The sequence below is a fragment of the Somniosus microcephalus genome, chromosome 11, assembly GCF_052327205.1.
Source record: "Somniosus microcephalus isolate GS21.2 chromosome 11, FLI_Smic_1.0, whole genome shotgun sequence".
Taxonomy (NCBI): domain Eukaryota; kingdom Metazoa; phylum Chordata; class Chondrichthyes; order Squaliformes; family Somniosidae; genus Somniosus; species Somniosus microcephalus.
Genome location: NC_140997.1, coordinates 126,519,092 through 126,543,311, shown reverse-complemented (window position 1 = coordinate 126,543,311; position 24,220 = coordinate 126,519,092). Strand labels below are relative to the sequence as shown.

Genomic DNA, 24,220 nt, shown 5'->3' with positions numbered 1-24,220 from the left:
CAGAGAGGAGGTATTGAGGGACCAGGAGAGGTCTTCCGCGATGTGGACTCCGAGGAACTTAAAGCTGTCCACCCTTTCCACCACAGCCCCATTGATGTGGATGGGGGTGTGACTTCCGCCTTTAGACTTCCTGAAGTCCACAATGATTTCTTTGGTTTTCTTGATGTTAAGGGCCAGGTTGTTATCGGCGCACCACTTCACGAGATGCTGGACCTCCTCCCTGTAGGCTGACTCATCGTTGTTGGTGATCTGGCCTACTACCGTATCATCCGCAAACTTGATGATGGTGTTGGAACCATGAACAGCCACACAGTCGTGGGTGAAGAGGGAGTAGAGGAGGGGGCTCAGCACACATCCTTGTGGGGCCCCCGTGTTCAGGGTCGGGGGGGGGGGTGGGGAGGTGTGGTTACCTAATTTGACAGACTGGGGTCTGTTTGTTAGGAAGTCCAGGGTCCAGTTGCAGAGGGAAGTGTTCAGGCCAAGAGTTTGGAGTTTAGTGGCCAGCTTGTTGGGGACGATAGTGTTGAATGTCTTATGCTTCTAGCCGACCACTGTCAGTTAAAGGTGTATTCACATGTGGGATTACAATAGGTAAGAGAACTGAGCAGGTGGAGTTCATTGTGGTTAAAGGCCATGGAGAACCGTTGCTAGGAAGGGGACAGCCATGAAACTGGGAGTTTTAAAAATAGGCGCAGATGTCTCAGCTGTGGTAGATGTAAGACAGCTACTAGAACAGCGGTATCCAAAGGTGTTCCAGGGAGTAGGAAGGCTGAACACAAAACAGATCAGTTTGTATATCGACCCACAAGTGAAGCCTGTGGCCCAGCCACTCAGGCGTATACCATTCAATTTAAGGGGGGCAGTAGAGGCCAAAATAAAACAATTGAGGGACATGGACATTATCGAACCTGTAACTGGTCCCACCCCATGGGTAAATCCTGTGGTTATTGTACCAAAAGCGGATAAGGATGTAAGGTTATGCCTAGACATGAGACGAGCAAACCAGGCAATAGTGAGGGAACGATATCCAATCCCCACCGTTGATGAGATACTCCAAGGTATGAACGGCTCAACGGTGTTTAGTAAGCTAGACCTGAAATGGGGTTATCACCAGCTAGAACTGACCCGAGTCACGAGAAATCACAATGTTTGCAGTACATAACGGAGTATACAGGTACAAGAGGCTGATATTCGGTGTATCTTCAGTTAGTGACCAATATCAGCACAAGATAGCTAATGCCTTAGCTGGAATAGAGGGTGTTGAAAACATCTCAGACGACATTATCGTGCATGCACACGACCAGGAAACGCACGACAGATGCCTGCACGCTGTCATGACCAGACTAATGGAAAGTGGACTGACACTAAACTCAGAGAAGTGCCAATTCAACATGGACCGATTGATTTTCATGGGAATCCTGTTGTCTGAAAAGGGCATTGGACCAACAGCAGAGAGAGTGCGAGCGGTGGCAGAAGCTCAGGAACCAGAGAATGCTACAGAGGTGAGGAGTTTCTTGGGACTCGTTGGGTACAGTAGCAGATTCATCCCGCAGTTTGCAACGCTATCAGAGCCACTGCGACGCCTGACGAGAAAAGACACACCATTTAAATTTGGATCACAACAGAGACAGTCATTCAGTGCACTCAAGGAAGAGTTGGCCAGAGCCGGCACTTTAGCATATTTTGATAAGGACGCACCAACCAAGGTGATAGCAGATGCCAGTCCTGTAGGTTTAGGTGCAGTACTAGTTCAGGACCAACGGGGACAAGAGGTGCCAATATGCTATGTAAGTCGTAGTTTAACAGACTGAGAGGGGAAATACACTCAAACAGAGAGAGAGGCCTTAGCTCTTGTATGGGCTTGTGAGAGGCTGCATCCATATGTGTAAACCCTGTGCCCGTATAGAGAGATGGGTACTCAGATTACAGCCGTACGATTTTAAGGCGATACACATTCCTGGCAAGCAAAACATTGCAGACCCACTGTCACGATTGCTGGGGGAGACAGCAAAACAGGAGAGACATTCTCATGGCTCAGATGAATACAAGGGATTTGTAGCTGTGAGTGCGACACCAAAAGCACTCACTACTAGAGAGGTGGAGGAAGCCTCTGCTACTGACCCAGAGCTGTTTGAGGTACGGAAGGCAATCACAAACGGACATTTTGAGAACTGTAAAGCTTATGCAGCAATTGCAAACGAGCTGTGCGTAGTGGGGTACCTAGTTCTTCGGGGAACACGCATCGTGCTACCCACAGTGTTACATGCATGAGCCCTGGTGTTAGCACATGAAGGACACTTGGGAATAGTTGGAACAAAGCAACATCTCAGAACCAAGGTTTGGTGGCCTGGCATGGACAAGGCAGCTGAAAAACACTAAAGCGTGCCACGGCTGTCAGGTAGTAGCCAGACCCGACCCACCTGAACCGTTGAGACCAACACCATTACCGGAGGGCCCCTGGCAGGATGTAGCTATAGACTTACTGGTACCCTTGCCATCCAACCACTCCATTCTTGTGGTAGTTGATTATTATAGTCGCTACTATGAATACGACATCATGACCTCCACAACAACAGAGAAGGTTATTGATAGTCTAGAGTCAATCTTTAGCCGTCATGGTTTGCCAATCACCTGCAAATCTGATAATGGTCTCCAATTCAGATCTGAATTATTCAAAGAATACTGTGAAAACAACGGGATCAAACACCTGAAAACGACAGCAAAATGGGCTCAGGCTAACGGAGAAGTCGAGCGCCAGAATGCATCGCTGATGAAGAGAATCAGAATTGCTCAGTCAGAAGGACTAGATTGGAAACGTGAACTTAGAAAATATGTGACTGTGTACAGGAGCATTGACCATGCCATGACAGGAAAGAGCCCGGCAGAGCTGCTCTTTAAACAGAAAATGAGAGGAAAGCTGCCAGACATCACAGAGTCGCGCGCAGACATGGAAATACGTGACCGGGATGCAGAACAAAAAGGCAAGTCCAAACTGTATGCAGATGAACAGCAGAGAACACAATACTCAGAAGTGGAAGTTGGCGACACGGTGCTGGTACGGCAGGACAAAGTGGACAAGTTCACCACTCCTTTTAATGCCACACCCCACAAAGTTTTGAGTAAAACAGGGAGTCAAGTAGCAGTAGAATCTCCAGACGAAGCATGCTACTCGAGAAACACTATGTTTGTGAAGAAATGCAGAACCAATGGACCAAAGGAGACACTCCATGATGTAAGATTCGAAAATTTTCAGCAAAAATCACGCAAGAAAACTGGATAAAATAAGACTGTTTATTGACGAAAGTAAGCTTGCACAGAAAAACCTTTGATAAAAGGGCATACAAAATGGCCGCCAGGCCCCGTGATCAGTTTATGAACCATTTTATTTCTGTTACTGCAAGCCAGACAGGCTTGTGGATTGAAGACAGTAAACCCGCGAAAGCCAGTATCTGGGAACCGAAACTCAGAGCAACAGCATACATATTCAATGGATTATAAGTACAGGATGGGGCCCATCAAGATATGGGCGGACAATGTAAAAACACTTATACCCATTTATTGTACAAAGGAAAAACCGTTTAGCAGCCATCAAGGAAAATGTCCGGACCGATCAATATGCGAACCGAGCCGCGGTGACAATGCAAAAGACATTAAAAGACATTATCGGCCAGGAAGGCCAGTTTAAGTTATCACCGGCTCCGTTACAAGACAAAGCACCCCTGCAGAGATTTCTGCCCGCCAAAATTAATACAAAGACAGGACTATGATTTGGCGGGAGATAAGACTGTTCCAAAAGAGTATAACTATGGATTGAAAGTCCATCTAAGTTACTTCTTCACTGCTACGGCTTCTTGTTGGGCGACTTCAGGCTTCCATTTTCTTCAAGAACTTTCTTCTACGAGGAACGAACGAAGGGCGGACGGTGCCCGGATCGGCGCCTCTTCCACTTCGGCAGATCGATGAAAACGTTTTCGTCTTTTTAAAGACGGACGGTTTCGGAAAAGGGACAACGTGGCCGGTGTTCAGCCAAACAAGGCTCGGCCACGACGAGAAGACGACGAGGGTGGCCCGGGTACTGGGGTCGGGAGATCATCGACGACCCAGGCCGACGGAGAAGAAACCCTCTGGAGAACCGGCGATCGATGCCACAAGATTCTCCCATGTGCATAACCTGCATCTAGGTCTACTCCACGAACAAAAATCCATGACAGGCCTAGTGGATCTCAACCTTGACGAGCGCTCATCGAGGCTGGGTCTACCCCACCGCCGAGGGAGGAGAGAATATCGACTGCGCCAGAAGCTTCCAATCCACGTGACGACGGGAAGCGGTGCCAAAAAGGCTGCGAACCCCCTTTTCGCGATTTCGAGAGTGGTGAGCATGATCCCAAGTTCCCCAGGTCGAAACTTAGTTTAGGTATAGGGGAGGGAGTTAAGGGAAATCATAATGTGTTTCCCCTTTTATGATGTGCCGTGTGTTCCCCATTTCCATAGAGTCAAGTTCATAAATTTGTGCATGATTGTAGTTACTTTAATCTGTGCCTATGACATGTATTTTGTAATGCTTCAAACTGTTTAAAAATAAAAGCATCCATTTCGTGCTATTCAGCCTGGTCTATTGAGTCCTTTTCTCTGCACTACAGTTCTCTGCATCTAAGTCCAAGGTCTAGAACCGTAGGGGGAGTGGGTCGAACCACTCAAGGGTAATTCTTGTACGAAGCCTGGCAGGAGGCCAGAACGGGCAAGAGAGCAGGAAAAAAAACCCTACAATGAGCAGGAGGAAACACAAGGGACTGAGGACAGTATAGTAGACCCTGACACACATACCACTGTGATACAGGCAATACCCACTGACACCAACATGTCAGACATACCCAATATAGTCAGACCTCAAAGGGTTAAAAGAAAACCCCACAGACTGTCTGATTATGTCACAACATAAACTGTGCGAGAACTGCATGGGTGATGTTAAATGTTTAAACCTGGGAATTATTTATTTGTGTGGTAAGACACAAGTTTGTAAAAAGTTTATAAACCAAATAAGTTATGCAGTGTTATTGTAAGCAACTGTTTGTAAACTGCAAGTTTGTTTCCAAGGAAAAGGGGGATGTCGTGTATTGATTGCAAGTTTGACACCAGTCAATAAGTTAATATATATGTGCGAGTTTGACACCAGTAAATATGGTAATGTGATGTGCATTGCATTATGGGAATTACCCGGGAAAAACGGCAGTTGGCCATTTTACACAATAAAGTGAACATCGCAGTTATAAGCCTGTCTGCCTGGTTCTATGCTTTAATGCGTTCATACAACAGAGCACAACACAAACTGGGAGAGAGAGAGAGAGAGCACAACACAAACTGGGAGAGAGAGAGAGAGAGAGAACAACACAAACTGGGGGAGAGAGAGAGAGAGAGAGAGAGAGCACAACACAAACTGGGAGAGAGAGAACAACACAAACTGGGGGAGAGAGAGAGAGAGAACAACACAAACTGGGGGAGAGAGAGAGAGAGAGAGAGAACAACACAAACTGGGGGAGAGAGAGAGAGCAGAACACAAACTGGGGGAGAGAGAGAGAGAGAGAGAGCAGAACACAAACTGGGGGGGAGAGAGAGAGAGCACAACACAAGCGGAGAGAGAGAGAGAGCACAACACAAACGGGGAGAGAGAGAGAGCACAACACAAACGGAGAGAGAGCACAACACAAACTGGGAGAGAGAGAGAACAACACAAACTGGGGGAGAGAGAGAGAGAGAGAGCACAACACAAACGGAGAGAGAGAGAGAGAGAATATAAACTAAAAAGAGAATATAAACTGGCAGACTACCTCACGACCATCAGAGACACAAAACAGAGACAGACCCTCACCAGGTACAGACTAAGCGACCACCAACTGGAAATTGAAAAAGGCAGATACAAGAAATCCTGGCAGCCTAGAGAGAATAGAATATGCGATCAATGTCTGGCCGGCGAGGTTGAAACAGAAATGCATTTCCTCCTAAAATGCGAAAAATTCAACACATCAAGAAACATATTATTCAACAAGCTAAGCCAAACAACCCCAGATTTCAAGGAATTGGATGACCTGTCAAAATTGAGATTAGTCCTAGGAGAAGGAGACAGACCATACCTTGGGGCCAAATATGTAACAACATGTCACAACCTGAGGACTGTTTAAAATTAAGACTGTTTAAAATTAATATTGAACGTACCAAATGAAGTAGAAAGACTGTTTAAAATTAATATTGTTTAAAAGTAATATTGTATGTACCCAACAAATGTCAAATCGATTGACACCTACAGAATGTTGGAAAACTGTACCTTTTTGCTATGTAAGCTTTGGCAATATGGTTCTCTGTAAACTTTCATGCCAATAAAGCATTTGAATTGGAATTGGAATTGGAGAACAACACAAACTGGGGGAGAGAGAGAGAGAGAGAGAACAACACAAACTGGGGGGGAGAGAGAGAGAGAGAGAGAGAGAGCACAACACAAACTGGGAGAGAGAGAGAGAACAACACAAACTGGGGGAGAGAGAGAGAGAGAGAACAACACAAACTGGGGGGAGAGAGAGAGAGAGCACAACACAAACTGGGAGAGAGAGAACAACACAAACTGGGAGAGAGAGAGAGAGAGAGAACAACACAAACTGGGGGAGAGAGAGAGAGCAGAACACAAACTGGGGGAGAGAGAGAGCACAGCACAAACTGGGGGAGAGAGAGAGAGAGCACAACACAAACTGGGAGAGAGAGAGCACAACACAAACTGGGAGAGAGAGAGAACAACACAAACTGGGGGAGAGAGAGAGAGCAGAACACAAACTGGGGGGGAGAGAGAGAGAGAGAGAGAGCAGAACACAAACTGGGGGAGAGAGAGAGAGCAGAACACAAACGGAGAGAGAGCACAACACAAACTGGGGGAGAGAGAGAGAGTGCACAACACAAACGGGGAGAGAGAGAGAGAGCACAACACAAACGGAGAGAGAGAGAGAGCACAACACAAACTGGGGGAGAGAGAGCACAACACAAACGGAGAGAGAGCACAACACAAACTGGGAGAGAGAGAACAACACAAACTGGGGGAGAGAGAGAGAGAGAACAACACAAACTGGGGGAGAGAGAGAGAGCACAACACAAACTGGGAGAGAGAGAGAGAGAACAACACAAACTGGTGGAGAGAGAGAGAGCACAACACAAACTGGGGGAGAGAGCGAGAGAGAGAGCAGAACACAAACTGGGAGAGAGCACAACACAAACTGGGGGAGAGAGAGAGAGAGCACAGCACAAACTGGGGGAGAGAGAGAGAGCACAGCACAAACTGGGGGAGAGAGAGAGAGCACAGCAGAAACTGGGGGAGAGAGAGAGCGAGCACAGCACAAACTGGGGGAGAAAGAGAGCACAACACAAACTAGGGAATGAAGTGCCAGAAGTGCCGAGTAGATGCTCTATCTCTACCTCCTCCCGAGGTCCTCACCACCACAGATGTCAGACTTCAGCCAATTCGATGCACTCCACGCAATATCAAGAAATGTCTGAGTGCACTGGATATAGCAAAGGCTGCGGCCCCAACAACATCCTGGCTGTCATGCTAAAGACTTGTGCTCCAGAACTAGCCACGCCTCTAGCCAAGCTGTTCCAGAACAGCTATAACACTGGCATCTATCGGACAATGTGGAAAACTGCCCAGGTATGTCCTGTCCACAAAAAGCAGGACAAATCCAACCTGGCCAATTACCGCCCCATCAGTCTACTCTCAATCAAGAGCAAAGTGATGGAAGGTGTCATCGACAGTGCTATCAGGCAGCATATACTCACCAATAACCTGCTCACTGATGTCCAGTTTGGGTTCTGCTAGGACCACTCAGCTCCAGACCTCATTACAGCCTTGGTCCAAACATGGACAAAAGAGCTGAATTCCACAGGTGAGGTGAGAGTGACTGCCCTTGACATCAAGGCAGCATTTGACCGAGTGTGGCATCAAGGAGCCCCAGTAAAACTGAAGTCAATGGGAATTGGGGAAAACTCTCCACTGGCTGGAGTCATACCTAGCACAAAGGACAATGGTTGTGGTGGTTGAAGGTCAATCATCACAGCCCCAGTGAGTGTGAAATAAAATTCATAACTTGTACTACATCAACAACAGATTCAACATGAATTATAAATGTAGTGTGTGAAATCTAATAATCATGTAAATAACTGAGGAGGAGAAGGATGGTTTTGAGGTGTGTGGGGAAAACAAAGTTACTTGCCTCTTAAGGAAGGCCTGTAAGGGCAGGTTAATAGTATTACGAATAGATCTGTACATTTCAGTATCAATTAGGTATATATTTTTGCCTCATCATATATTGCTTCAGTAAGTGTGCTGCATTGCAGTGATAAGTGCAGCAGAAGCAGACTAACATCAGAAATTACACTCCACCCATGAGCAACACCATGGGGAATTTACCGGCAATATAATACTTGCATTACCACATTGAAACATTTCAAAGATTTACACACGATGAATTATTTTCGAAATGCAGTGTTCGTTATGTAGACATGTCTACCCCACACACTCACTGCACTGGTTGCACATGTCCAAACAACTCATTTTGTAACATTATCACTTGATTACCCTCCTCCTATGTCAGGAGATTGCTATTAGTAACATTCTTATTGTGAGGAAAAGAATAAATTCTTCAGTGAACAACCTTCCTCCTACATACAGGATTCTGACAAATTACTGCAAAAATCAGAGGCTGCTGTTAATTCTGCTCATTACCAGCTTTTGGCAAAGAAACTACAGCAGATAATGCTTTTTTTTAAAGAAATATATTTGCATTTAACAATCTATCCCTGCGCATTAATGATCCTCTTGAAAGTTCATCTGCCTTTTATGCAGCCTGACATAGTACAGAAAGATAAAGGTCATTCTAACAAGGGATGATGTTGTGCTGGGTTAGATATTCACAGAGCCCACAGTAAATTCCCATTTATGCACTAAATGACTCCATTTACTCTTGCTTCCAGTCTGATATCTGCTTTCAGGCTGCCTGCCAGAGAACTACTCCTCCTCCATCTCCTGCCAACAGGTTGAGCAACCTGAACTTCAAAACTTCGACATCTGCCTCTGCCTGAGCAGGGATAGAATTACAGCCAGGGAACAGTAAAAGAACAACATCAAGAACAGATTGAAAGAAGAGAATGGATTCAAAAAAAGGAAGACAGGATGAAAAACAATTTCAAGAAAAAGTTCATGAATATTAAATGATTAAGAAAATGACCAAGGTGTTTTACACTGAAAAGATATTCGATGGGGCGTGTCTGGAAGGGAGAATTTTACACTGAAAAGATATTCGATGGGGCGTGTCTGGAAGGGAGAATTTTACACTGAAAAGATATTCGATGGGGCGTGTCTGGAAGGGAGAATTTTACACTGAAAAGATATTCGATGGGGTGTGTCTGGAAGGGAGAATTAACACAAGCTGCTTTTACATTGCACAACCTGTGTGACACCCACACTAGTGCTGCTGGGTTCCAGGTCAGTGTTGGCAAGTCCTGGCAGTTTTACATTCGACTTTCAGTCAGCCACTTGAGACCTGCACCCTCTGGGAATCCACATGTCTCAGACAGTGGAAAAGCAGCTACAGTGCACTTCTATCTCCGAGACCCGAGATGTAATCGAGCTGAAACTCTGCTAACTGCAAGGGGTTTAATTAGCTCTGAGCATTTGAACTGGCATATGCGCTGATTCGTTGTTAAGGTTCAGTAATTTAGATTACAGAGTTCTCTCGAACTTTTTCTCATGTTCCTAAAACTGCTCCTGAGAATAAACTAGTAGAACACACAATACCTTGCCAGCCAGCGGTTAACGAGTTTATTGCTTGCTTATCAAAGAAATAGAGTGATAAAAACACAAACTTGCTCCTTTCCTTGATTCACACCACATACATTTCACACAATTCAACAACGACTTACATTTATATAGCACCTTTAATGTAGAAAAATGGCCTGAGGTACTTCAGAGACACACAAGGAGGAAAACAGCTGGCATAGAAGAGCGAACAGGCAGCAACTTACATTTAGATAGTGCTGCTCACATAAAGGAATACTGCAGAGTACTTTACAGGGTGGAGATGTGCACTCTGACCAGGAAATAGAGATCTCAGGGTGGGTGGAACCAACTGCAAGGCCAAATAAATAGGTTTTAAGGAGCCTTTTGAGGAGGGAAGAGGAAAGTAGCAAAGTAAAATGGTTTTGGAAGAGACTTCCAGACAGCAGAGACACAGCACCTGAAAGATCAGTGTCTGATGAAGAAACAGAGGGGGCAGGAGACAGGCAGTAATCTGGTGTTAGAAAGAGAGAGTGATGGCTAGAAATATGGCTGGAAAACATTACCCAAATATGGAAGAGTGGGGCCATGGAGGATTTTGAAAACAAGAATGTCAATTTAGGAGGCCCAGAGAGCCATGGTGGGGTTGGGGGGTGGGGGGGGGGGTGGTGGGGTGGGGGGGGGTGGTGGGGTGGGTGGGGGTGTGGGGGTGGGGGGGGGGTGGGTGGGGGGGTGGCGGTGTGTTGAGCGTGCAGGGCATTGTAACAGGGCAGGTCTTGGACCGCAGAGTTCTGGATTAGATAAAGCTTGTGAACCATAGTCTGTTTCGGCAGTTGGTAAACTATTTTTTTATCCTATTTTAATATTTATGAATTAGTCTCATTACCTCTTTTTTTGTGCTCTACTTCCAACAAGTTAGTGAATAAATCCCAGTTAACAATACTCTTCTGTGAAACTATTCAAGCAAACAGGGCTGATATCTGCAAACTTCTTAGATAGGCATTTCTAGTAATGGAAGATAAATGGCAGTCACAACAATATATAGTGATCCTTGTTGCTTACCTTTGCGACTAACTGCTGTAAGGAAATCTGCCTTTAAGAATCTGGTGGGACCCACTTCCGCCTTCGACAGCTGCTTCATGCAGACGTTCTGGACATTTGATGCACCAGGGACTGGTGTCTTGCTACAATTGTACAGTGCTTTGGTGAGACCAGTTTTGGTCTCCTTATCTGAGGAAGGACATACTTGCCTCAGAGGTGGTGCGACGAAGGTTCACTAGATTGATCCCTGGGATGAGAAGGTTGTTCTATGAGGAGAGATTGAGTAGGTTGGGCCTGTACTCTCTGGAGTTTAGAAGAATGAGAGGTGATCTCATTGAAACATATAAGATTCTGAGGGGACAAAAGCAAAACACTGCAGATGCTGGAAAAGAAATAGAAACAGAAAATACTGTAAATACTCAGCAGGTCAGGCAGCATCTGTGGAGAGAGAAACAGGGTTAACGTGTCAGGTCGATTCTGAGGGGGATTGACAGGGTAGATACCAAGAGGTTGTTTCCCCTGGCTGGAGAGTCTAGAACTAGGGGGTCATAGTCTCAGGATAAGGGGTCGGCCATTTAAGACTGAGATGAGGAGGAATTTCTTCACTCAGAGGGTTGTGAATCTTTGGAATTCTCTACCAGAAAGGGCTCTGGATGCTGAGTCATTGAGTATATTCAAGGCCGAGATAGATAGATTTTTGGACTCATGGGGAATCAAGGGATATGGGGATCAGGCAGGAAAGTGGAGTTGAGGTCAAAGATCAACCATGATCTTATTGAATGGCAAAGCAGGCGCGAAGGGCCATATGGCCTACTCCTGCTCCTAATTCTGATGTTCTTCTGACTGGCATGAATTCCGATGGGTGATATGACATTATTCCAATAGTCCAATCTCCAAACAGGGTATCAATGTCAGATCTGCCTGCCTGCCCCCAGGAAGCGCCTAGCGCTTCTCTAACAGGGCAGAGACCAGGCATCAGCGGGTCCCGCCCAGAATCTGTCTTTGCCCACCAAGTTTTCAGGGCCTCTGTTTATTAATGTGGTGCCCTTCAAATCAATTGAAGCCTTTTCACTATTCATACCACTCACAACGACCTGCAGGCCTCATCTGTGAATCGCACTTTTCACAAGCACATGAATTTGTGCCTACTATGAGGGCTAATGGACAATTCAGCAGCATTATTGCAGGTGGATTCGGATTGGTGCTGAGAAACCTGCGCTTTCCTGCCAGGACATAGAATAAAATTATTAATTAATGCACTAGCAGGAAATTAAACTCTTAAAAGCCCTAATTTAAGCAGTCATAACTTAGTTTCTACTGGATACAGGTTTACAGCATAGAGCTCGCTAATTCACTGAGAGATGCCATAAGAACGGTTGATATAGTAATCTGAAAGTGGCGATTCTCCCAAGGTAGGAACGTAGACACAGTAACTGGCTAGAGTGGAGGGATCTTCGTGTGTTATACTTGACCCAAGAATGGCTTAATGGTTCCAATAATGAAAAGTTATTCCCATTCATCAGAATTAACAAACCTCACTTTGGAATAAGTGAAAAAATTGGAAAAAAACAAAAATGATAGCCAGCAATGGTATTTTCAAAAGTTAATTTTCAGGAATTTCATAGCCCTCCAACAGTCGCACTGAACAGCTCATTCTAAAATTACCCTCTGAAGATTACCACCTGGAGATGCTAAAACAACTAGTTGGTGGGAGCTTACATATAAAACGCATAATTACATATATTTCCCCACTTTGGTACACAGAGACTGTATCAAGCACTCCCTGTAACATATAGAATGGGTCAGATGCAGAGCAATAAGCCTTGATCCTAATACTGTATCAGAAAGCAGTCTCCCACTGCACCAGGTGCGACGTTTCCATTCACTACTCTTGTGATCTCCGTGAATGCAACTGACAATTCATGCTAAATTATGAGCATTTTAATGCTGTGGTCTTGCATATGTCAAGAAGTGCAGTGAGACTGCCTAATTCATTTCACTTGGGACCCTTACAGAGAGCCTCCCCTCAGACTGGACTGCATTAGAACCCAAAAAAACAGCATTGTTGTTCACCACATCACCAGTCTCCTTAAACTAGTCATGAGCCTCATCAATAATCAGATGAAGACAACACCCCACCCCATTCTGGTTTAGATCCCAACTCAAAAGTTAAAAAGAATGACGATCTCAGAAACTGCTGTCTGTTCAGGAAGTACTTCTGGAGTTTTTGAGACAAATAAATGTCACAAAAATATTCATATGCTATCAGTATCTAGTAACCATAAAAAAAAATAGAATGCCTGGGAAGATATTTTTAAGAAGGGAATCCTGTATTTTTACATTTTAAAGAGGTGGCTACAGTCAGCTCATCCCAGTTTCTGTTTGGTTAGAATTTCCTCAGCACAGTGGACTCTGCAGGGAGATCTCCTACAGGCTGGAGCCCAGACCTCCATGTCTAATTAACACACTTGTCTAAAAGACCAGCACTGTATGTAATTTATTTCCTGCTGGCAGCTCAATGTGGGCATTTGGCTCTCCAGAATGAATCAAATGCCTGCAAGCAATGTGGCACCTTCCCCCGCTCCTGGATAAAGAGCATGGAGTGTTACCACTTGACATATGCGGATGGAAAAAAGCAGGATGGGGTGACAAAAACACAGCACCTGCAGATTACAGGAAGCGCGGCACTGCACCAGCTGCTCTCCGCTTTCAAAATGTCACCGGATGCCTTCGTTCCACACGCAACAGGATCGGGAAAAACACTTGTGGAAGATTGTGATTGGCCGAGACCTTTTCATAATTACCACGAGACTAATCCTCCCCCCACTCCCCCTTTTTGGAAGCTGATGTTTTATGCAGTCTTTGCATTGAATTTGCAAAAGCTTCCTCCCTCAGGGGAGGGAAGAGAGAGAGAAACAAAGACACTCACCCGTTCATTTTAAACTTCAAAAAATATTTCAATGCTTGGTAGGATTTCAACTCTAGTTGGGCATATTCCTGGAGGTTTCATCACATGATCTGCCACCTCCAACCTGTCAAGCAGTCTTTTTTCTGCCTCCAATATTTTTATATAACTAATAAACAAAAGTTTTCAAAGAAAATGAAAACACAATTTTTTAAATGTCCCTATGATTTTTCTCCCAGTTGTAGCAGAGTCCCGAAGATTAATTTTTAAATCTTTAATCAGAATCAGGCAGGAACTCCAGCACCCTCACTCACTGCACTTTCTTCTCATCCGTCAGTCAGATCCTATGAAGGTAAATCACCAAGCAAGGTTCTGTCTTCATCGGTAATAGGGTTGCCACCGGTCTGCTTTTGTACTCTACCATTTAGTTTTTGACTGGACTGTTGGAGAATTTCTAAAATGTAAACCAAATGCCAAAAGGCAGATTTGCAACGCAGAAGTCAACGTTTCCCCACTTCCTTCTCTGTCAGTCACTGAGGTTTTCAATGAATTTTCATCAGCAACTAAGAAAACCTCAGAACACTAGCACTTCTCCGTCCCCCTGTCTGGTCTTGGACTTGGCAAAAGGTGGCAACACGAGGTGTGACTAGAGTGGAGCTCAATCATATTCAATACATCGGGGAGATACAAAAAGCCATGTACAGCCAGAGCTGGCCTGTGCTGTGGAGGCACTAGTACTGGATCAGTTGGTTTCCTCCCGCCACTATCCTTAATAACCAAGTATGGTAGGGGAGGGGGAGACAAAACTGTTGCAATTTTACAAACTCACTTACACCAAAAGCCAGCAGATGACACATGCAATCAGATTTCACTTGGAATGCTTTATTTAAATATTCTGGGCATATATTGATGATGTAAATTAAAATTACTGCTAATTTTGTTACACTTCGAGCTGCACAATAATGAAAACATCCCATAAATACTCCCATGATAACCGCAATCACCACTGTCTGCCATTGCATCTATATCACATAGATTTACATGACAGCTGCTTTTTTTCTATTGGCTTTGAATTTTTCCTAAAAAGTTGAGTGTTTTGTATTAAATCTTGCTCTGTTGAGAATATGAACTGCTCACTTGCAAGCCAGAAATAATAAACAATGTCCCTTTAAAGAATGCTTTCACTCCACTGGTCAATTTCCTTATTAGTGTAAATTACAGTCACTGTATCCCTGCTGAACACAGGAGGAAATCCATTTGCCCTGCCAGTGCTCACTCACTGCCATATGGGTTAGAGACCCTTCAACAACAAGCCATCTCAGCTTAGTTGGTTAATTGCCATATGGAGACAGACAGTCAAGATCTCCCTAATAAAATCACCAAAGGAGCATTGCAGCAGGAATCCCACCCACGCACCGAACAGCACTCCACGCTGGAGGCAGCTGCGTCAGTTAACTTTGTTTTCAACAACTGTACAAGGATATACAGTACTACATTTCACAGAAAAGCTCAAAAAGTAGGACACACCCCTTTGACTCATTTATTTTTCTTCTCAACTCATTTCTTGGTATATATATATTTTTCAAACATGATTACACTCTTCCCCTTTTGCTTCGGGGCCTTTGCTAATGCCGCTCTGTAATTAGGCTGCTGGGAGGGTCAGATTAGTCCACATTCATTTTCCTTCACTGCGAAGATTTGCAATTCCTCACATCAGTAATCCTGAGCATCAACCCACATAATTCGAACAAGTTGTACAACACTTTACAGTATCAATGTGCTATACCAACCTTCTCAACTCAGACTTTAACAGAACAAATTCCTCACGGAAGACAAACCACCAAGACTTAATCAACGTTGTGAATCCTGTTGTAGCTAATTTGGGGCTAAGCGGGCCAGGTGGTACGAGGTCGACGCGATACCCAACAGAAGCTCTCTGAGTTAATAAAACTCCGACGATGAGTTGAATGGCAAAGTAAAAGAATGCTTTATTGCAGAGCTCTGGGAGAAACCGCTACACACCCGTGTGTGATCACCAAGTTCCTCGTTTTACACACATAAAGCCCCTACCTTTATACAGGGGTCAAAACAAATTACCTCATATCACTAATCACCGCGATATCCCGTGACATCTATAACGGTTAACTATTTTAAGCAAGCGATGGACCCTAGGTCTAAAACCTTTTGGGACCTTTGACCGCAGACAGGATAAGCAGAAGTAAAACCATTGTTTCCAGACTGTCCGTCCTTGCAAGATAACCACAATCGTTCAATACAAGATGCAGCTGGCAATTACCTCACCCCTGCGTACGTGCGAGCCCAAGGCCCCTTGTTAGCCAGTTTTAATGTCAAGTATCCCGACAAGTCTTTGCAAAGTCCTTAGTACTGAAATTCTCCTTAACAATCCTAAATCCTAAGGCAGTACCGTCACAGCAGCAGACCAGGTTAAGTACACAGTTGACTTGCTTTTGGAACTGCTTTTCTGCCCTCATCAATTGGATATTGCATTCAAACATTAGAGTGGAAAGTCAAATTTCAATTCCAGGCTGGAGTAATTCACCCACAATCACAGTGAAGTGAAAGGTATACTTTCCCCCCCTTGTAAAGGCATGAAGCAGATAGCAGAGCAAAAATAAAGAGTCAACATCATTGTCCATTATTTCTCCTAACAAATCAAATTCAAATGTTGCATATTGTTACTGTACCATCAAGGTGACAGCATACAGCTGATACTGTAAAGGACTGCACTTATACCTGGAACTGAATTACAAACATACAAAAAATGACAGAAAGGAAAAGACCTGCTGGTCCATTGAACCTATCCCATAGTCAAGCTATAATTGAGCATCATGACCTTCAATACTTCCACCAACCAGCAGTCACGTAATCCCCATGGAGAGGAAAAACACACATTAAAAAAACCTGTGCCAATTCAGGAATAAAGAATTCTGGGAAATTCCGCTCTGATCCCCGAAGGTGATCAAAATGAGCTCCAGGAGACCAGAGTGACCATGAGGCACATCACCCAATATCTCATCTACCTTTCATATGCAATATCAGCCACAGTCAGGAGCTCCTCCAGCTCCCTTTTGAATACTTCCACTGAATCTACACTCACTGCGCGAGCCATCAGCTCGTTCCAGAAGTCAATGACCCTCTGCAAAATGAAAGACCTCCTAACATCTAACCTAGTTCTATGCTAATGTAACTTGTATGCCTGTCCCCGGTTCTCCCTAACCTACCTAATGCAAGTAGTCTAGCCACACGGACACAGTCTAGTGCCTTCGTTATTTTAAAAACCTCAATCAAACCCTTTTATCATAAAGTAAAAAAGACCCAGCTCTCTGAACCTTTTCCAAGGCCTCCATATCTCCCAGCAAGAGAGGGACCAAAATTCTTGGGGAAAAATTAACAGATAATTGATCTCCATTCAATATTGATTCAATGGGAAAATGCTCAAAATTAGTCAAGTTTAAACTTTACATGGGTGACCATATTTTCTAATCCGAATCCGGGGACACACAGGATGGGAGCACAGCAAAGTAGCCAAGACACGTTTCAAGAAAACCAGCATGACGACTTTGTTGCTTCTGCTAATGGAATATATAGAGACAACGCCATTTTCACTTTACACCGAATCTCGAATTTTGCGTGTGTTCTGGCAATAGCGACATCTATACTCGTCCCTGAATACCCTAACTTTTAATTTCTCAATTTTAAATCTGTTCGAAACAGACTGAGATTTTCCATACAGAGGATAAAACACCCTGTGTCTCGGAAGGTTTCAGAAACCTCTTCCTGGTGGGAGAATTTGAAGCTTGCCTTATTCAATAAAGAAAACACGATGCACGGAGGTAGAGTAAATCCACTCAACCACCAGCTCTCACTGCACCCTCGGCTTCTCCTGCGCATTTTAACGGTTCCGGTCAGTCACGACTGGCTGAAACATGGAGTCAGGTGACTCAATTCCCCAGAGTGCAGTGCGGGCCAAGCTATCGACAGGGCCTTTTCTCCACCACACTGCATTGTGGGAAGATGGGGCTGCCATGGTCACCTCCGTTCAACCGGCTCCTGGAATCTGTTCCTGAGCTCAAACCGGGTTGGAATGGGCCAAGAATCTCCCCCCCTCCAGGGTTTCTGTACAGTCGTGTTTAAAAAAAAGACGCTATACGGGGACGAATTTTCTGAACCGGGGTCTCTTCGGGGACGTTGTTTGCCTGGGGACACAGTATCTAATCCAGGGACTGTCCCCGGAAAACAGGGACGTATGGTCAGCCTAATGTAGAGAAGTCATGAAAGAGTCATACAATACCAGAGCCATACAACACCAGAGCCATCAGCTTTTACAGATTGTGCAATACATAGATACAAGAGTTGTCACTAGGCCATAAAACAGCATACTTGAGTGAAAGGTCTGCTTTTCTTGGCTGCAATGTACTGTACTGCAATATATCAACTGAAATGGTCACGGAATGGTTTATGGATTTCTTTTTAAACTGTGCTACTCTTAGGAGGGATCTGAAACAAGAACCGAATCTTCATTGTCTGGGAAGCTCACTTTCTTCAACAGATTCTGCAGCACCCTTGTGAATGTGGGCAAATACACTGCAGAGATATACATTAGGCTGATAGCAATATTATGTTTACTTCTATTTAGTTTACGTCAATCTTATATAGCCAGTCTGACATATTAAACTACCACACTTCAGCTATTTGCAACATTTGATCTGAATGGTTTAAAAAAAAGTACCAAATTAATTCAATACCTTCCAAAGTACCACAGTTTGTCAATTTACAATGCAAGAGATTTTGGAAACTACGGTTGGGAAGGTAAACATTCAATCTGTTTTTCCTCAGTGTGTTTCTTTTTGCCAACACACAATGAAGCAACACAAGAGTTCTCGCACCTTCTCCCAAGCAACTCGGCTGAGCTCAGTGAAGCGTATTCCTGCAGTCGAGTCTCCGAAAGGGGCAGTTCAAGCACAAGCACTCATTGAGCCCGACATTCAAACTCCGGAATCCTAGCTTCCAGTCTTGCGTTGTTTTGTTGCTAATTGGAAATTAATTGTGATTTTTGGGCTTTTTTTTCTCCCCCACAGAAAGGATTTGGAAAAAATTAATTCATTTTAAAGCAAAATGTTTTCACAAGTTTTTTTTAAAAAGACATTGAGACAATGGCTGGTTAAAATGCTAATAAGCTAAGCATTGATGTTGTTTTCGCATAGATTGTAAATAATAAGCAATTTAGTAAAACACCTCATACCCGGTGTGTTGGGAAGTCTGATCCATTTTGGCTGACACTTGCAGTCAGTCAGATCCAGCAAAGTCAGTTAGGGTTTTAAAACAGAAAGCTGCGAGGGCAACCTTTGGCCAGGCTCAAAAGGAAAATGCAGGAGGTTACTTTCTGGGCGGGAGCATGGGCTTATGGCTGGAGGACATCACAGGGGTGGGGCAAGATGAGGCCATGGAGAGATTTAAAGAGGACGACGAACAGCTTATAATTGGTCCATTGGGTACAGGAAGCCAGTGGAGCCAGGCAATGGGTGTGATGCAGTTGTGGAGTTCGGGTGGTAAAAGACATGGCTGAGGTGTTCTGGGCAAAGAGTGGAGGTAGGGAGACCAGCAAAGAGAGCATGATAAGTCCCTGCAAGGCAAGGGTGTAGTTAAAGGATTAATAAATAAGACTAGACCTGTTAATGATTCTACTAGTGTAATGTATATACCTTTAAGGGGGGAACTATCTTTTACAGCTCATGTATACTGCAGTACCGGCAGTGACCACACCTGTATATAGCACTGAGTAGTAATCTGTACAGACCAGTTCCAGTGCGAGCCACGTTGAGTAAACACCTGTTGTACCGTTCTCCTGCAGTCTGTGTCTTATTATACACAGACACAACAACTAGGAATTTGCATATTGAGTTTTCCCTCTGCATGCATCCTCATTATTTAAAAATAGAAGTGGAGCAGCACTCTTACAGTGCTGCATCTTCAATGCTGATTAACCTGCAGTCTGATCTCACTTTTCATGGGTTCACTGTCCCGAACGGGACAAGAGGCACCACGTGAAGCAGGAACTGAATACATTAGGATGCATTAACTTAACCCCTTTCAAGTCGTTATCTAGGAGTTTATCCATAAGAAAGCATTGCCGCTACTAGCTTCTTCCAGCTGTTCTGGTTCAGGGCTCTCGCTTGTGCCTCGTCAGCAGTAAGGCCCATGCTGTTAAGGAGCACTTTTATTTTGTCATCCCATCTTGTTCTGGGTCTGCCCTGCGGTCTCTTCCATGGTGGTGGTTTGATGGTGAACGCTCTGGCAGGGTCAGACTCGGGTGGTGCACGAGGTGTCCATACCAGAGGAGTTGGCAACGATCAAACAACCAGGTTGATTAGTCAGGTTGCGTTGTCTGATTTAAGATTTTTTTCAGAGGGTTATCTTTAGTAGCGCGTGAAGTGATCTAGAATCAAATACATCGATTCGCCTATTCGTTACTTTGGTGCTAACCCACATTTCTAAGCCTATTTAAATATGGATATTACTAATGCACTGTAGAGCCATACTTTGAGTTTGCAACTTGTGTTGGATCACCATGTATGGGAACGAGAGTTAATTGCAGAGCTCACAACTGCAATGCACCTGTATGTATACAGACCTGGACTTCACTGCCGACATAGCGGCCTTGGCTGAAACTGTGGACACCCTCACAAAAACCCGACAAATGTTTGACTGTGATACATCTAGTCTTAGTCTTCAGGTCAGCTGGAATAAGACGGAAGTGCACTCGTTAGGACATGATATTATTCCAGCTACCTTTATAATAGATGATGATCCAGCCAAGACAATGGAACCAGTGACACAATTCAACTTACTACTTAGCTAGCATGAATTTCTCCAATGGGGACTGTTGTCCTGACTGCCGTGGGTGCATGCCACTTGCAAGCTCCGCAATTAACCATCCCGTGTGAGATAAATGTAACTCTAAAATTAAAAAGGAATGGTGTATCAGAGTGAACTCTAAAATGTTGATTATATTTCAATTGCGTACAATCAATCTCGACCACCACTCGAGTTTATTTGAATTGTTCACCCCATCATGGAGATGGTGCAGAGATGATTTACCAGAATGGTACCAGGAACGAGGGACTTCAGTTATGTGGAGAGACTGGAGAAGCTGGGATTTTTCTCCTTACAGCAGAGAAGGTTAAGGAAGATTTAATAGCGGTATTCAAAATTATCAGGGGTTCTGATAGAGTAGATAGGGAGAAACTGTTTCCAGTGGCAGGATGGTCGGTAACCAGAGGGCACAGATTTAAGATCACTGGCAAAAAATCCAAGGTGGGGAGAGGGGGGAGATGAGAACGTTTTTTTACACAGCGAGTTATGATGAGCTGGAATGCACTGCCTGAAAGGATGGTGGAAGCAGATTCAACAGTAACTTTCAAAAGGGAATTGGATAAATACTTGAAAAGGAGAATTTTGCAGGGCTATGGGAAAAAAGCAGAGGAGCGGGTCTCATTGGATAGCTCTTTCAAAGAGGGGCAAAGGCACGATGGGCCGAATGGCCTCCTTCTGTGCTCTATGTTCTCCCACTGTGATTTTCTAGATTAGACACACAAACCCAAGCAATATTTGAAATACTCAATCCTTGAACAAGGAGTTGACAATGAGCTGATAATCCTTCATTTCACAATCACTTGAAAAGAAACGGAGCTAAGTTGTAACTAACATGCGGGCAGATAATTTTCAATCAGCAGCACAACTTCAAATAAAACAGTACAGGGACCCAAGATGGGAGAAGTGCACCGTATAACTTTTACGCACATGCTTTTTTATGGGACAATGACAGGTTTTGACATGAATTATATTGTGCATCAGGTGTTTGGCAGACACTCGCTAAGGACGACATTGCCTCATTTCACAAGCCTACGATTCCATGGGATGCTCACGAAGGCCAAAAGACCCCTAACTGCAAGCTTAGTACTCAGAAGCTTAACAAAATCCTGCAAGACTCTTGTAAGAGCAGGCGCCATTGGAATGTGATTTTTGGAGCTTGGTCACATAGCTACCGCAAATCCTGATAATTAAACACATTTCTGTTAGTGCGTCACAGTAATGAAAGCCAGTTGGGCAGACTACAGGCGTTATGTACGGTACAACAGACAATCTAACTGCAGGCTCTCCAGTTAAAACTGTTAATTAGACAAACTTGCAGCACAGTACCCATGTCAGAGATCGGAAACTGGCTTTCCTAACCATCTGTCACAATCAACTGTAGGCTTTTTTCCCCCACTGAATATTTCAATCACTTCCGCTGCCACTGGATTTAAATGACGGCACTTCATACAGCATGAGGTTTGTTTCTAAATGTCTCCTCTCTATTCCCCATTTACTACCAGGATATCTGTATCCTCCTAATCCTGCTATTTAACCAGGCCTATGTAACTTGAGTTTCCCTGTGTCCATTCGCATGCATGTTTTGGCTGCCGCTCCGGACCCAAGCCCATCACATCTATTTCTACTTTTAGCCCTCTTTTTTTTTCTCCATTTCTCTCTATCCCTCCCTGACCGCTTTCTCCTGTCATCATGCCTCCTTTCATTTCTCCCCTCTCGGGTACTCTGCCTTCCCAAATCCCTACCAACCCTTCAGCACTCTGACAGTCCTACTCTCCTGCTGCTGTCCCAGGCTTAACTCACTCTTAGATAAGCCAGCAGCTTCCCTCTGTGCCTCTCTTGGCATCCTCCGAGGGGCCCATTGAGGCACTCATCGCTGCCTACTCATGAATAGTAACCCCAACATCCTACGCTCTCGCCGACCTCCCCGCCCAGCATGCCCGCTGGGGGCTAATCTTTCCAACCTCCTTCACGTCCCACTCACCCCTCCCAGCGCTGACCCTGTGGACTCTGCCAATGGATCAGCCATCACCACCCCGCATCTCCCTCCAGAATATCCATTCACTTGTGAACGAGGCGCTTTCCACCCACGAGCTTATTGTGGATGATTGCATCAACATCATGGTCTTGAAGGAAACGTAGCTGAGGGGTGATGACACCTTCTCCCTTAAATGAAGCCTCTCCACATGGCCATACTTTCCACCACTAGCCCCGCCCAAACCGCCATGGTGACAGTGTAGCTCTCATCACCAAATCACACCTTGGTCTGTCCCTCTACTCCTCTGACACTTTCTCCTCCTTTGAGCTCCTCACGTTGTTCCACGCCATTCACCTCATTTACAGAGTAGCTTGTAGGGTCGGGGGTGATCATGGGGGGGCGGCGAAAGACAGTTCAGGCAGAGATTGGGCATTGGGGGGGAGAAAGAGAGGAGAAGTCCAATTGCGAGGAGGGAAGCAGGTTAGCATGGGGGGCCGGGAGAAAGCACTCCTGCTCACCCTGGCCCAAAAGCAGTGCTGGAAAGGCACTTACCTCTTCCACATGGCTGTCCTCGCCTCCTTTTAGCTGCCGGGTTTCCTGAGGCCTGGGAGTGCATTGGTTGCCCCCCGCAATGTGCATCTCATGTCACATCACTTTTGAGACTTCTCTCCTAGTGCCAGATGTATATTTCTATAAGGGCACACATACTGCTTGTGACCAGGTATCTAGCAACACGCCTGAAGTCAATATTGTGATGAAATTTCTTTATAAAAATTTCTGACTTTTCTTCCCTACTCTCCCGTATAGAAATTAAAGTGCAATAACGGCAAACAAAGAATTTCATCCAGAACAGACGCAGGGCAGGTTAGGGTAGAAACAAGAAGGTGCAATGTCATCCTATAATTCACACAACCCAAGCATAGAATGCCGAAGTACTGTTATTACTTAAAACGTTTGATCAAGACAGAAATATGTATAACCTTCCCCCAAGTATTTACTCTAATAGTTTTACCCCATCTTTAAATGGACACCCATTACTATCAAACCCTAGTCCGACATCACATTCAAGGTTCATCTGTTACAGACCTTTTTGTAAATTACAATCTTAAACTACATTAGTACGATTTATGGGTCAGAATGAGTTATTAAACAAATTAGGGCACAAATGCAGCGAATTGCTCCAGACACCTTCAGCCAATATTCCAATTCAAGCAGGACTTTTCTCAGGAAGGAACCTAACTGCCACTCTTGCTACCCTGCAGTGTCATCATTTTGGAGGGTGACTGACTGTGATTACGTGTCCTTACCCATCCACAGCTTGCCCTCATTCACTAGGCAGTGGTGGAACAATGGCAGATGTGATGAGTCACTTTTATGCTGGTGCTGTTTTGGTTTGAATTCTGAGAGACCCGTGCCGTTGAACTGGCTCACAGTACTTACACCACTAAATCTTGCTCCCTCATCCTGGCACCAAACTCAGAGCACAAAACTAAAACAAAATTTAAAACAACAGTATGCTTCTTTGAAAAAGCCTGCATAATGATATCAGCTTAAGATATAAATTTACAATGTGTGCATGGCATTGTGCTTCCTCGTG

At 44.7% G+C, this 24,220-nt stretch overlaps 2 protein-coding genes across 2 annotated transcripts in view; both read right to left on the bottom strand.

Annotated features, from left to right (window-relative positions):
• LOC147110876 (E3 SUMO-protein ligase ZBED1) overlaps positions 1-13,720 on the bottom strand; it is a 110,435-nt gene extending 96,715 nt beyond the window's left edge. The window contains exons 1-2 of the mRNA XM_086001242.1: positions 13,513-13,720; positions 10,871-11,231 (exon numbers count right to left, since the gene is read on the bottom strand). The gene's annotated coding sequence lies outside the window, so the exon portion shown is untranslated. The remainder of the gene's footprint in view (positions 1-10,870; positions 11,232-13,512) is intronic.
• LOC147110875 (testis-expressed protein 264-like) overlaps positions 1-24,220 on the bottom strand; it is a 1,120,589-nt gene that overhangs the window by 986,453 nt on the left and 109,916 nt on the right. The window lies entirely within an intron of this gene.